The sequence below is a fragment of the Miniopterus natalensis genome, chromosome 9 (assembly GCF_054644295.1).
Source record: "Miniopterus natalensis isolate mMinNat1 chromosome 9, mMinNat1.hap1, whole genome shotgun sequence".
NCBI lineage: Eukaryota > Metazoa > Chordata > Mammalia > Chiroptera > Miniopteridae > Miniopterus > Miniopterus natalensis.
The window spans coordinates 39,681,274-39,695,589 of record NC_142089.1 but is presented as its reverse complement, the minus strand read 5'-3'; the positions used below and the strand labels follow the sequence as shown (position 1 = coordinate 39,695,589).

Below are 14,316 nucleotides of genomic sequence, written 5' to 3'. Positions count from 1 at the left end.
AAAAAAAAAATTGTGTCCAGGATTTTGCTATTTCTACAGCAATGAAGAATGAGCCTTGCAGTGAAATCTTTGAGCACATTCAATTATTTACATAGGTTAATTTCCTAGGAGTGGTTTTTCTGGGTTCAAGGGTAAGATTGCCCTACAGTGACCTTTCAAGTTTGCTTCCCTCCCACCCTTTGTTTTCCCAGATTCTCTATACCATTTATTCACCAAGAATTTGAGCAACCATCACATGCTAGACGTGCCTGGATACAGAGATGAATACTTTGTAGCACGAGGTGCCATAGATGTTTTCAGAGAAAGCTTTGGGTAGCTAGATGCCCAGTTTGAGGAGGGTTGGGAAGGACCAGTAGACTTTCTTGAGATTTTAGGTGAGAGGAGATGAGTGTGGAAAACATTGGAAAAGAGTGGGAGGGACAAGGAGAGGGTCAAGTGGAATTTCCTGTGCAGAAATGGTGTGGCCTAAGAGCCCGGTATGTGATCATATATTTGGGGAAAGTGTGAGTTGTCTTGTGTGCTTGTACTGAGAGTAGAGCTGGGAAAGAGGGCAGTGACAGAAGGCAGAAGTCGCCTGTTATGCCATGCTAACAGTTTCAAACTTATTCACATAGTAAATAGAGAAAATGATTTAAGGAGCCTCCAAGGTCATAATGAAATTGGATCTCCCCACTTAACTCACTGAAGGGCAGTATCTTCAGTGAATCCCCAAAATCATTGCTGGACAGAGAAAACAGAAGATAGCAAAATTTGCAAAGGAAACATCCCCCCAAAAATGCTGAAATGAAAATTGCTGAGAAGCTATCAAATTCAGTGGTAGTAACCAGCATGTCTATCACACGTAAAAATGTGCTGTACCGTTAGTAAGCTTAGTGATAAGAAAGTTTTTCTTCTCTACTTTAAAGAGAAAGGCCTAGAGATTACTTCAATTCCTTATCAGGAAAATAAATCAAAGACTTCCAATAAGTCTAAAAACATATAGTATAGATTTTAGTATTTGAAAGTCCTTTATAAATTGTAAAGTAGTATTCAGTGAAAGACATATTTCTTAAAGTTTAATAAAAATTTACTTATAGACAAGAGGTCAACAACTTACATGCCTTCTGAGACCAGGTAAGTAATGACTTTCAGTGATTCTGGACATTTTTCAGCTATTATTTTGTGTGTTTTCTCCCCCTCATTTTTGCTCTCTCCTTGGAGAATTCTGATTACATGTATATTAGATCTTCTAATTCTATTGTCCAAGACTTTCTATCTTTAATATTTTGTATCTGCATTTAGATAGGTTTTTTTTTAGGATCTGACTTCCAGTTCACTATTTTTTTTCTTCAGCTATGTCTAATTTCCTTTTGAACTTGAGTTTTAAATTTCTATCTCCCCCCCCCACCATTCCTATAAGTTCTATTGCAGATCTGTTTGGACAATTCTATATAGCCTCTTATTTCTTGCTTATATTTTCAGGCTTTTATTTCTTGAAACAAAGGATTCAAAGGTAAGCCAATCTCTTCCCTGGCTTGATTTTTATGTGAAATCAGCAATTTTTAAATGTTGGCTATTGGTTCAAAATTTTTTTAAAGCGAAGTGGGGAAATCTCTGAGATTGGAGAAAAAGTAAAATGGAAAATACCTTTTTTTACATTGGTGGTGTGGATGAAAAAGAGGCCACATACTAAACCTGACAAGATCAGGGGAGGCTTGCATGGCAGGCTCGACAAACACAGAGGCCAAAGGCAACCATGTAGGATGGTCTGAACATAAAAAATCCTAATTAAAAACAAGTCATTGCGGGTGCTCACATTGTAGGCCTGTAGTTTCCTTAACAAAGGTCACTCTACCTTAAGTAAGCCTGTCTATTGTCTTTTTGTATCTAAGATAACGTAACCCTTGGAATGTCAGAATAATCCCCTTTTTCCAGACCCCTCAGGGTCCACCCACGGAACCAGAGCAGGAGGTAACAGAGCCCCTAATTACCTTATTCCCCAAATGCCATCTCTATGTGCTATAAATGTTCATCTTTAACTATCCTGTACCCACCCGTATAAAAGAAATGTTTGTCTCTTCATTTTACTCTCTATCCAGTCTCAAAGATTTCCCCTCTTTGCTTTCTCCCACCTCCCTAAGCTACCACGAATGGATTTCATGTGATCCCCCTCCCGCTACGTCTCCTTTGATTGTGGCATATAAAATAAGTTAAACTGCCATCTTCCGGAGCATTTTTCAATCTGTTGAGATTTTGTTTTCTGGCAATTGTCACCTGTTTTGCTGAAACAAACTCATAAAAATTCTCTACAGGTTTGGACATTTCTTACGTCGAAACAACCCACCAGTCAAACCCATGTGTGTTGTATATATGTGATGCAGAATGCGTTCTGTTAGATACAGTAACCACAGGCGTGGAGAGGAAAGTCCAATTTCAGGTTTCTGCTTTTTTCTATAAATGTACTTGCCAAATAAGCATCAAGATTTTCTGTTCGGGGAAAAAATGGTTACTATATCTATAATATAAGGAAATACAGGGTATAGATCCTGATTTCAAAGATTTTACATTTTGTGCAGTATAGAATATGTGAGGTGGGTTGAAATATCACTGATTTAAAGAGAGAGAAGCGACTAGGAAGTCACTGCCACAGTCTGGGTCTGGTGTAAAGGAGCTGCAGCTAAGGTAGGTGTGAAGGCACTAGAAGGAAGGGGGCAGATATCAGATATTTAAAGGAAGAAGTGACAGCAATCAATAAGTGAGTGAATGCAGAGTGAGAAAAGGGGAGACACGGTATTTGTGTTTAGTAAATGGGAAAATTCTAACCAAGCATCGTGTTTCATGACTGTTTAAAGGGTGTCTTCAGTGATTATTTTGAAGGAAATTTTTAAAAAGCCAATGTCACTTTTCTTCTGGTTTGCTCATTTCTTATAAGCCAAAGGAATGGGAAATATTTTCTCTTTTATAAAGGCTCAAAAATGTAATCAATTTTTATGTAATAATAATAAAGGAAAATACGCAAGTACAGTATTCGGGGGAATACTTTGGCTGGTATATTCATGTGTATGATCCCCTTCTACTACCTTCTTATCATTAAGTGATTGCCTTTCCTCTTTAATAAACAAAAACTGTGCAAAGGTATATTAAGATTTTAAAATCTCTGTAGGCTGCTCATGTTGGAAAGCTTCATTGAAATAGACCATCAATATTCTCCTAAATCAATGCTGTTAGTTCACTGTGGCATTTCACTGGCATTGATTGTTTGAAGGGGCTATAGGGAAACTGATGACATTAAGTGAGATAGATTATGGATCACATTCAACCCTCATCTCTCGGTGGGCCGAGCAGGCACACCTCTCCTTATTGCTAATGGGAGTTTTGAGCATAAGCCTTTGTGCACTTAAGAGTTTACCATTAAAAGTCTATCAATCTTGCCTTGGCTGGGTGGCTCAGTACACCAAAAGGTGGTGGGTTCCGTTCCCGGTCAGGGCACATACCTAGATTTTGGTTTCAATTCCCAGTCGGGACGCATATGAGAGGCAAATGATCAATGCTTTTCTCTCTCTCTTTCCTCCCCTCTCTCTAAAAGCAATACAAAAAAAAAAAAAGAAAGAAATGCCTCAGGTGGGGATTTAAACAAAAAACATCTACCAATCTCCTAATCCTTACAATAGGTTGCAGTTGGGCTTTAACTTTAGGTGTAATTGGTTCTTTGGCTGGGACAACAGCCTGATTGTAAATGATTAAAACCCAACAGGTGTTTCCCCCCTCTTCTGCCCCTTTTTAGTTCCAGAACAAATGGGCATTTATTAACAGCCTAGAATAAAGACAACACTAGGAAAATTGGGTTGCTTATGTAGATTTAAGACACAGTGCAGGTATCCATGTAGGGTTATGTTTGTAATACTTTAGGAATTACCAAGCATGTTCACATGTATGGTGTCACGTTTGAATCTCACTGCTGCAATTCTGTCCTGATAGTTGGTTAATGCCTTAGTTCGGGCAGCTATAACAAAGTACCATAGACTGGGTAGCTTATAGACAATAGAAATTTATTTCTCACAGTTCCGGAGGCTGGAAGTCTGGGATCAGGGTGCCAGCATGGTTGGGTTCTAGTAATACCCCTCTTCTGGGTTGCAGAGTTCCCTCTTATTGTATCTTCACGTGGCAGAAAGAGGAGGAGGGAGCTTTCTGGGGTCCCTTTTATAGGGGCACTAATCCCATTCTTGAGGGCTCCACCCTTATAACCTAATTACCACCCACAGGCTCCACCTCCTAGTACCATCACATTGGGGGTAGGACCTCAACATATGATTTTGGGGAGGGACACAAAGATTCATCCATTGCAGCTGGGCATGCCTATTATAGCAGCGTAGAGATGGATTATCAGAGTTACCTTGACGTTTCTTGATTAATGTCACAAAGCTCGCACATATGAAAACCAGGACTAGAATCTAAATCTTACGGCAAGTCCGGTGTTTATTTCCAGGGCCCCAAATTGCTTCTCAGCCATTTGATTTAATAAGGATTCCTTCAGGGCCCATTACATGTGTAACTTCATCAGGCTCAGAGAACAGCAAGAGTATACAACATTGCCACTGGTCTCAAAGGACTTGGGGCTTAGTTAGTTAGTTCATCCTTACCTGAGGATATTTCTTCCATTTTCATTGCTTTTCAGAGTAGAAGGGGGGGAGGAAGGAGAGAGGGAGGGGGAGAGAGAGAGAGAAACAACGATGTGAGAGACACATTGACTGCTTGTCTCCCACATGCTCCCCAACCAGGGATGGGGAGTGAACTTGAAACCGAGGCACCTGCCCTGGATGGGGAATCAAACCCTCCACCCTTTGGTGCGCAGGCTGACACTCTGACCACTGAACCACACTGGCCAGGGCAACTTAGAGCTTATTAGATCCAAGTCTGTGTACATGTAAAATGGCTACGGCATGAATTGTATTTTCATAAAGTGTTATAGGAATGCTGAGAAAGGGGAAATCATCGTGGGCTGTTCACTAGGGAAATTTTCATGGAGGAGGCCTGTGGGTGTTCGTGGACGCTCTATAACGAAACGGGTGACTAAGGAGCTAACCCTTTCGAGCGCCCACTCAGTGTCAGGTACTGCGCTAGGTACCTCTCATACCTTCTCTCCTTTAAACCTCACCATCATCCTCTGAGGTAGGTATCATGCAATCCACTTTGCAGATGAGAAAAACAATGCTCAGAGAGGTGCAAGGCACACTTGTCCAAGCACAGAGATGGGGCAGAACCAACGCTGAACATATGGGGACAACAGTGTTGCAACTCTTAACCACTTCATTTTTTTCTGCTTATAAATAACTCTGAAAAAGCCCATGTGCAAGAAGCTAACACAGCTGTGGAGGCCACTGAGAATGTCTCTCATACAAGAGGCACTGCTCAAAATCTCCTCCACGCTGGGGGCCAAGGCAGGAGGAGGGGTAGAGCTCTGCAGGCAGGACTCGTGGGCCCAGCCTCGAGCCCAGGTCCCCTCCTCTCTACCCCCTGCCCTGTAGTAGATCAGACTCTGCAGTGCTGGCAGCTTAGAACTCCCAAGGCTGCCTGAATGTTTGGGTGTGTTAGGGGAAAATGCCAGGGGGTCAAGGCAGCCCACCTGCCAGCCCATGTGCCAGCTCAAGGGGCTCCGGACCAGCACCCTCTCCCTGTTTCCACCACAGTTAGAGCCAAGCTCTAGGCTGGCTTGGGCCTGCTGGGGACTGGGGTGGGAGGCAGCCTCTCATCCCCAGCAGCCCTCCTCCATGCTGCCAGAACTTTTTCATGTTAATGGTCTCAAGCAGTGTCAGAGGCTGCTGAGGCCTAGCCCTGGGTCTGAGGCACACAGTGAGGGGTGGCAGGCAAAAGTCCCAGGACTATGGCTGAAGTGGCTCCTGGCCCCTCCAACTCTGACCTGCCTGTACATTTATGTTTATTTCTAGACTGTGCTCCATTGCAGCAATGGGTGAGTGAAGCAGGGTGCTGGCAGCCTCAACCTTTTTGTGTTTGTGTGTGTTGGGGGGCACAGGGGCAGAGGGAGGGACAAAGAGTCATGAGGACAGGGGCAGGGCCAAGTGAGAGCCAAATAGGAACTTGCCTTGAAAGTGGTTCACCTGAAACAAAACTGTTCCTAAGGGGACCCCGTTGGTCAGAACAGCTTGATGACCACCCAGGGCACAGGCAGGCCAGGCTGAACCTGGAGCCACAGAGTTAAAGAACGGTGGCGAGGGAGGACTGGGTGGGGAGAGGGCATGGTGAGTATTTGGGGTGTGCATGCTTGCTAGTGCCCAGCCATCAGGAGGCAAAGCAGCGCTTCTTGGAGTGGTCCATGAGGCCCAGGTTGGGCAGGCAGGCAGGCAGGCATCCTCGCTCATGGGCAGGAGCACCAGCTGCTCCTCCTCAGGGGTAGAAGGTAGTCCTGGATCATCAACTTGTTCATAAATCTCTAGCTATAGTCCCTGGCTCAAGAGCTCTTTCCACCATGTTCAAGAGCTTGAAGCAAGCAGAATGTTCGTTCCTCAGTTCTGCCAGCTCTGGTGGCAGCAGGATGACATTCTCAGTCTGACTGGCAAAGAGCAGTTGGCACTCAGTGTGGCTGTCCAGGTCCTTCATAACGGCCCAGATCAACTGCAGCATCTGAGTGATGCCTGTTCCTCCTACAGTCTTGCCCACAGACTCCCATCTTGATGTTGGGGTTGGATTTCTTGTCTGGACAGATGGCAAACTTTCCTTTGCTCTGGTAGACTAGCAGCCCATTTGGGCCTTGGAATTCAATGACGTCTCCTCGTTCATGTTTTCTAGGTACTGGGACATCTTTCTTTCCAGTGCAAAACTTGGGATGGGTGTCTTTGAAGTAAACTTTGATGACCAGGTCCACTAAGCCCTTGTTGTCATGGCTGGAGACTGGTTTTGGTGGATTTGAGCTGAAAAGTATATATGTTAGCCCTCAGGGAGGCCCAGAATGTGACGGGGCCATAGCAGGGTGAAATAGAACTGCTGGGTGTTGTGGCTGATGATCTCCCTGTTGATGAGCCACAGTAGGTTCTTGATGTCTGGGCTTTCAAAGATGATGGCTGGGACCCAGTGCTGGATAGCTGTGTGGGCTGCAAAGGAACCAGACTGGGGAGAGGCCCATGTGGCCCAGTGTGCTGAGCTGGGCCCTGTGGTGACACCCAGAACAGGTGGGCCACCTCTTTTCACTTTCTTAATAATGTCCTTTGATGTACAAAAGTTTTTAATCTTGTTGAAATCCTATTTATCTATTTTTTTCTTTTGTTGCTCATGCGTTTGGTGTCATATCTAAGAATCCATTGCCAAATCTAAGGTCACCAAGATTTAACCCTATATTTCCTAAGAGCTTTATGATTAAATTTTGAGTTAATTTTTATATAGAATGTCAGGTAGGGGTTCAACTTCATTCTTTTGCATGTGGAAATCCAGTTGTGCCAGCACCACCTGTTGAAAAGATTAATCTTTCCCCATTGAATGACCTTGGCACCCTTGTGGAAAATCGGTTCACCATAGATGTGTGGGTTTGTTTCCCAACTATCAAGTCATTCCATTGGTGTATATGTCTATCCTTATGCTGGTATCACACTATTTTAATTACTATTGCTCTGTAGTAAATTTTGAAATCAGGAGATGCTCTTTTTTTAAAACATTGTTTTGGCTATTCTGGGCCCCTTGCACTCCCATATGAATTTGAGGATAGATTTTTCCATTTGTTCAAAAAATGCTGTTGGAATTTTGACTTAATGTGTTGAATCTGTAAATCACTTTGCCATCTTAGCAAATGAAGTTTTTCAATCCGTGAACATGAATGTCTTTCCATTTATTTAAGTCTTCTTTAATTTCTTTCAACAATGTTTTAACCTCCTTGGTTTAAGTTATTTGTAGCTATTTTATGCTTTTTGACCATATTATAATGTTAGTGGAATTGCTACCTTTATTTCCTTTTTGAATTATTGCTGATGTATAGAAACACAGCTGATACTTGTGTGTTAATTTTGTTAATTTCCACCTGCAAATTTGCTTAATTTGTTAGCTTTAGTAGTTTTCTTACGGATTCCTTGGAGATTTCTATATAAATGGTCATGACATCCGCAAATAGAGATAGTTTTTACTTCTTCCTTTCCAATCTGTTTGCCCTTTATTTATTTATTTTTTGTCTATTTGCTCTAGATAGAAATTTCAATATGGTGCTGAAAATTAGTGGTGAAAGCAAGAGGCATCTCTGTCTTGCTCCTGCTCTTAGGGGGCAAGCTTTCAGTCTTTTACTACTGAGTAAGATGTTAGCTGTGGGTTTTTCATAAATGTACCTTATCATGTTGGAAAATTCCCTTTTAGTCCTGTTTTTCTGAATGTTTTTTTTTATCATGAAAAGTGTGTTGAATGTTGTCAAATGCCTGTTCTGTGACAACTGAGATGATCATTTTTTTCCTTTGTTCTATTCATGAGGCTTATTACATTGATTGATTTCCTTACGTTGAAGCACTCTTGCATTCCTGGGATAAATCCCACCTGGTTATGGTGTATAATCCTTTTAATATGCTGTTGGACTTGATTTGCTAGTATTTTTGCATCTATAAGGGATATTGGTTGTAATTTTCTTTTCTTTGATGTCTTTATCTGTCTTTGGTATCAGTGTAATGATAGCCTTATAAAATGAGTTAGAAAGTGTTCCCTCCATCATGATTAAGTGCATCATCAACTATGCAGACAGATGGTGTGAATTTTAATTGTGCCTTTGTCACCCAAAACTTTATAATAAGTTACTTCATTATTAACCTCTCTAAACTTTAATTTCTCATCTGTAAAATAGGAGCTTTGGAAGGATTAATTGGAATCATTCATTGTAAGGCCAGTGGTGTGCTGGTAAATGTTTCACAATCAGCTCTCAGAGGATGTGAGGGTAGATAATCCTGATTTGTAGTGTTTGCCGATTTCCAAGGTGTAAATACTCCTGCCAGGGCTGATTTTATGATGCCAATGTGAAGTCATCTAACGTGAGTTGATTAATAATCATAATCTGCTTTCATTAGCCAGTGGGAGCTAACTCCAGCACATCACATTTTAGAAAAAGTATGAAGTACATAATACATAGTCAATAAATAAATATTATCACTTTCAGCTGAATAAAATAAAATGAAAATGGGATGATTCCTTTAAAGTCAAGAAATAGAATTCTCCTCTATGTTCTATAATATTTCATAATCTGAGTACTTTGAAATATTATCCTCAAGTGGTCTATCTTCTGTGAGAATCATATTTTATATCCCCTTTCTATCTCTAGACTTTGCATCATTGTTTACAGTGAACATAATCACAGAAAGAATGGACCTTGCCCACAAGTCTCTCTGCCCTGCTGACAAATGACCACACCTGGAAGGACTTGTTGCTCCTAATTGCTTAACATATTAACCTTGAATGCTACAGGAAAACTAAGAGACATCACCCTGCCTTGGCTCCCTGGTTACTAAGGTGTTCTGCCTAATATTGGCTCTGTCAGCAGTCACCAGCCAGTCATGCTTTTCCTGGAAGGCACACATAAGTTGCCCAATCACCTCATCAGGCAATAATTCTGCAAACGTCATGTCCTTTACACTTCTTTTAATACCCAGGCTTAGGAAAATTTATGACACAAACAAAGATGGTCTTACCCCATCCCCTGGGTACACAGTTCTAATCCCATTACCAAGTCACTGTGTTTTCCTTTGTTTCTTATCCATCCATCCATCCATCCATCCATCCATCCATCCATCCATCCATCCATCCATCCATCCATCCAAGACTTACAGAGTGCCTGTGACTGCACATACAAAGATGCTATATGGTCCCTGCTGTCCATAAACTCACAGCCTGGGATGGTGTGGAGTGGAGGTAGTAGATATGTAAATAAATAATGAAAATAGAGTGTGATAAGAGAAAGTACAAAAGGACATGAAAAGTACTCTGGGAAACTAAAGAAGGAATTTTGTTTGCCCCTGGGAGCTAGGTAAGTTTTTTTCAGAGTGTGCATGGGTAACCAAAGGAGAAATAGAGGCCTGGGCCAGATTATGTTAGACCCTGTATGCCTGCCTGTGGCACTGGACTTGGTCCTCCAGCAACAAAGGAGCAGCTCTTTCCCGTCCTCTTTAACTGCCCTGCATCTTAGAACTTTCAGGCCCTGGTCCCTCTAATAGTAAAATAATAACCAACTGTTTTAGGGCTTACAATGTGCCAGACACTGTACTAAGTGCTTTGAATTCATTAACTTAATCTTCACAACAGTCTTAGAAGACAAAATAGTATTATCCCCATTTTACAGTTGGAAAAAAACCCCTGAGATTTAAAACTCAAAGCCACACAAGTAAGAATATGCAGAGCTACTAAAATATGCAGCTCTGATTCACTGCCAAACCTGTGCTTTTAGAAACACAAGTCAGCAGGACTTTGATGTAGTTGAGGGACTGGGAAGAGTGGTTACATCGCCCCAAACCAGTCCTAAAACTTCTCCACATTTTATAATGCTCATACCTCCTACCTGGGCTGATAGCAACACTCTGAAGGCACCTTGTTTAGGAGGCAGTGGCAGTTACTATAGAGAAGGGCTTCAAAGGATGTGGACTGCGGTGTCAATTTACCTCCAATGACTGTGGTTGCTGCTGAGTTAATGTTTAAGCTGTTCTGGGTGAGTCAGCTAATGCCCCTCCCAAATAATGTAATGTGTTAACCCAATTTAAAAATACCTGCCCAACTAAGCTGAATGTCAGACCTGAGTGTCAACTCCCATTTTATACTCTAAAAGGGATCAGGAATTCCACTTAACACTGCTTGCCAGGGATATATATATATATATACACACACACACATAAATACATACACATACATACACACATACACACATATATTTAACTTAGTGTTGACATCAACTCTGTAAAATTGTGTGTGTACAAATAAGTAGCCTGAAGCTTAGAAAGGTAAAACCACTTGTTCCAATTTGGAGTCAATTTCCTTTCTACTACTCGAGGACACTAACTATTGGGGTGCTCTTGTTTAGTTTGGATCCTAGTGAATGACTGCTCTTGCTTTTAATAATGAGCATTTAAATGTCTCTATGAAAGCATTATTATTTTAGAGAAGTGTAGTGAAAAGAATGGGAGCTTTGAAGCTGGGTGTCCCTGGGTTAAAATTCTACTTTCTGCTCTGTGGTTGGTGTGACCTTTGGCAAATCACCATTTCTCACTTTCAAAGATGATTGTAAGAATTGAAGCAGATGGCTGGTCCCTAGGGAAACTTCAGTACCTATTAGTTCTTTCTAGCTCCTCCTTGCTGTAACATGAGTGGGCATCTCCAGCCACCTCAAGCAGTTGGTTAAATAAATACTCAATACATGGTTAGAGGTATTTGGATTTATTTTAATTAAAACAAACTCCTGCCATGTGGCATTTTGGGGGGAAATTGTGAAGCTAGGCAAGTGATCCAGCCTCCCACAGCGAGGCCTGTTAGCCGTGAGAGGTCTGGGAGGAGTGAGAAGAGCTACTGTGTTGGAGCTGTGAAAAATCTGGTCGGGGAGACAAAATACGCAGACAGATGGAAAGAGAAAGAGCAATAGAAGGCAGTAGAGGACAAGTTTCCAAGGAGTGGTTAGGCAATAAATGTTGTGTGAATTTGGAACACAGAGAGAGACCACTTAGAAGGGGCCAAAAACCCCTTCCTGGCCCATTTCCTGCACACTCTCATTCTTTGGTCCCTCCCTAGCACTTTGAATTTCTCTTAAGTCACCAGTGCACTTATCTCTTTGTAACAAGGTGGAGAAAATATCACTATCTCTTAATAGCGGTGCCACAATTCCTCTTGGGAATAGCAGCATAGAAGCTTGAGGGAAAGTTGAGTCCCAAGGACTTGGATGTTAGAGGAGGGGCAACTTGCTGTGCATACTAAAGGGAGAAGTTGGCATCCTTGGGGGTAATTTGGGGTGAAAAGTATGAGAAAGAAAGGAGAGAGGGCAGAGGGGAACGGAAGAGAGCAGCTAGCAATGCAGCAGAGCTGTGATACCTCCCTACAGTTACCTACATCTCCAGCGATTGCTACCAAACTCAGGCAGCTTTGTGAATGCCTTTGATGGGAAAACGAGGAAGGGACAGAGTTTCATTTCAACACTGTGCAGAACAGATTAGACGTAAGGAGGTAGAAGTGTCTCTCTGGAAGTTACCTAACTCTTGAAAGAGCTGTATATTTCCATAAGCCAGGTAAAGGGTTGGGAGTTCAAACCAAGTTTACCTAGATCTTTAAGAGGCAAAGGGGTCTCGGCTGACTTCTGAGTTGTATCTCCAATTCTTTTCTCTTTCCTCCTTTACCTTTTTCCTTCCCCTCCAAAACTTACCCAATATAGTGCCCCATGTACAGTACACACTTGGTAAATATTGGTTGTTCTGAATCAAATATAAATATTATACATGGTTTCTGCTGTCATCATACCTAAAATTGAATGAAAACAACACAAATGTATTTCATACATAAAAATAAACCTCATCTTAACAATTCTGGAAAGGTGATAAATACTAACTAAATATAGGCTTAGCACTTACCCACTTCTTTGTTGTTCAGTATCCTTCAAGGGCCAGCTCACATCTCACCCTCCAGGAAATCTACCTAGATTTTCAGCGATGTTTCCTGTCTCTGAAATCTTATCACATTTCCTGCCTGTATGAGCCATTTGACACTTGACCATTTAATTTTCAGATGGATGTTTTGCCTTTTCAACTATATATTATCATCCCAGTGCCAGAAGAGTGTCTACTCTTGCTAAGGGCCTAGTATAGTACCCTGTACACACAGCAGTTCAGTTGATTGTTACCGATCATTTGTATACTGCGTCACATTCTCAGAACTTGAGAACTTGAGCACTAAATAAATATTTCTTGAATTGAGTTGAAATGTTGGGTGCCATAGACCCTGAGAATATATGATTCCTACTTATTATTCTCATACCATAATAACTGAAAATTAGAGCTTGGGAAGAAATCGCATCTAATTCTTGTTAAGCTATAATTTATTTTCCTATTGCTTTGGGGCAGGTACTTTAGGCTTTCCACTTCAAAAGCAAATACGATTTCTTGGATAGTAACTTTTATATGAGATTAAATAAAGGTGCACAAAATTTTGATGCTGACAGACATTATAAAATCATGTGATCTAACCCAGGAGAAATGTGAGCTCAGAGAGGTTAAACAGACTACCTTATGTTTCTTCTCTCTGTTGCAGAGCTCACCTGGCATTCAGGTCTGCTGCTTTCCGGTCCAGTGGTCTTTCCAGGGCACTAAGCTTATTTGTCAGAATACCATTTTTTCCCCCACAAAGTGTTTTCATTATTAATGCAGTTAAGTCTCTGGGGTAGAATAAGTTATTATTGCTAGTAAGTCAGTCCTAAGCAGTCTGATATTCCTGTAAAACTGAATAGATTTTGAAATAAAGCATCCTTGGACCCACTGCCTTCCGAGGGGGGCCAGCATCTCATTTGTTTTATATATAGCCCCATAAATGAGCCTTTCTGTATGGAAATTCATTGTAACTTAGCTTTATTGATTCTGTTACAGTGCTGTTAATTACAGGAACCACAAAAACCTTCAATTAGGTTAAAGCCATGATAGATAAGATTTGTAACACTTATTCTGCTCTGTATTTCGAGTGTTTTTTATAATAAACTGATTTTTATCTTTTTAGAAATTACTACATTGACATATTATAAAATAATTATATCAGAAACTTTGATGGTTTTTGGCAAAAATATTTGAGTGTCTTCTAATAACTAATGATATTAACTACCATTATTAATCCTCATGATGGCCCTTTGAAGTGGACATTATGATTAGTCTCATAGATGAAGAAATCAAAGCTTATAGAAATTTGGTATCTTGCCAAGATCCTATAAGAGGGGAGCCAAGATTAAATGAGATTATGTATATGTACTTAGCACAGTGCTGGGAAGCTAGTATATTGAATAAATGCAACTGAAAGGGTCAGTGTGAAGTGAAAATAAGTGCAAGAAAAGATGAAGCTGTTGTGAGGATCATACATAAGCATATGTTATAAGTTCCTATATGTAATAAAGGTATGAATAAAATTTGATTGAGCTTCCTAACAATCAAAGGGAAAATATAATCAGTTACATAAGTGATAAGTAACCTTGCCCAAGAGAAGTGTAACTATTTCTAGAGTCCAAACCTAAGGGTATTATTATTATTATTGATTTTAAGCCAGAGGAAGGGATTGAGAGAGAGAGAGAGAGAGAGAGAGAGAGAGAAATGGATTGGTTGGCTCCTGCATTTGCCCTGACTGGGGATCAAACCTGCA

The 14,316-nt window shown here is 41.1% G+C and overlaps 1 pseudogene; it reads right to left on the bottom strand.

The window, feature by feature from the left end:
* Positions 1 to 6,032: 6,032 nt before the first annotated feature.
* LOC107533859 (NADH-cytochrome b5 reductase 3 pseudogene) lies at positions 6,033 to 13,332 on the bottom strand (annotated as a pseudogene).
* Between the last annotated feature and the right edge of the window lie 984 nt (positions 13,333 to 14,316).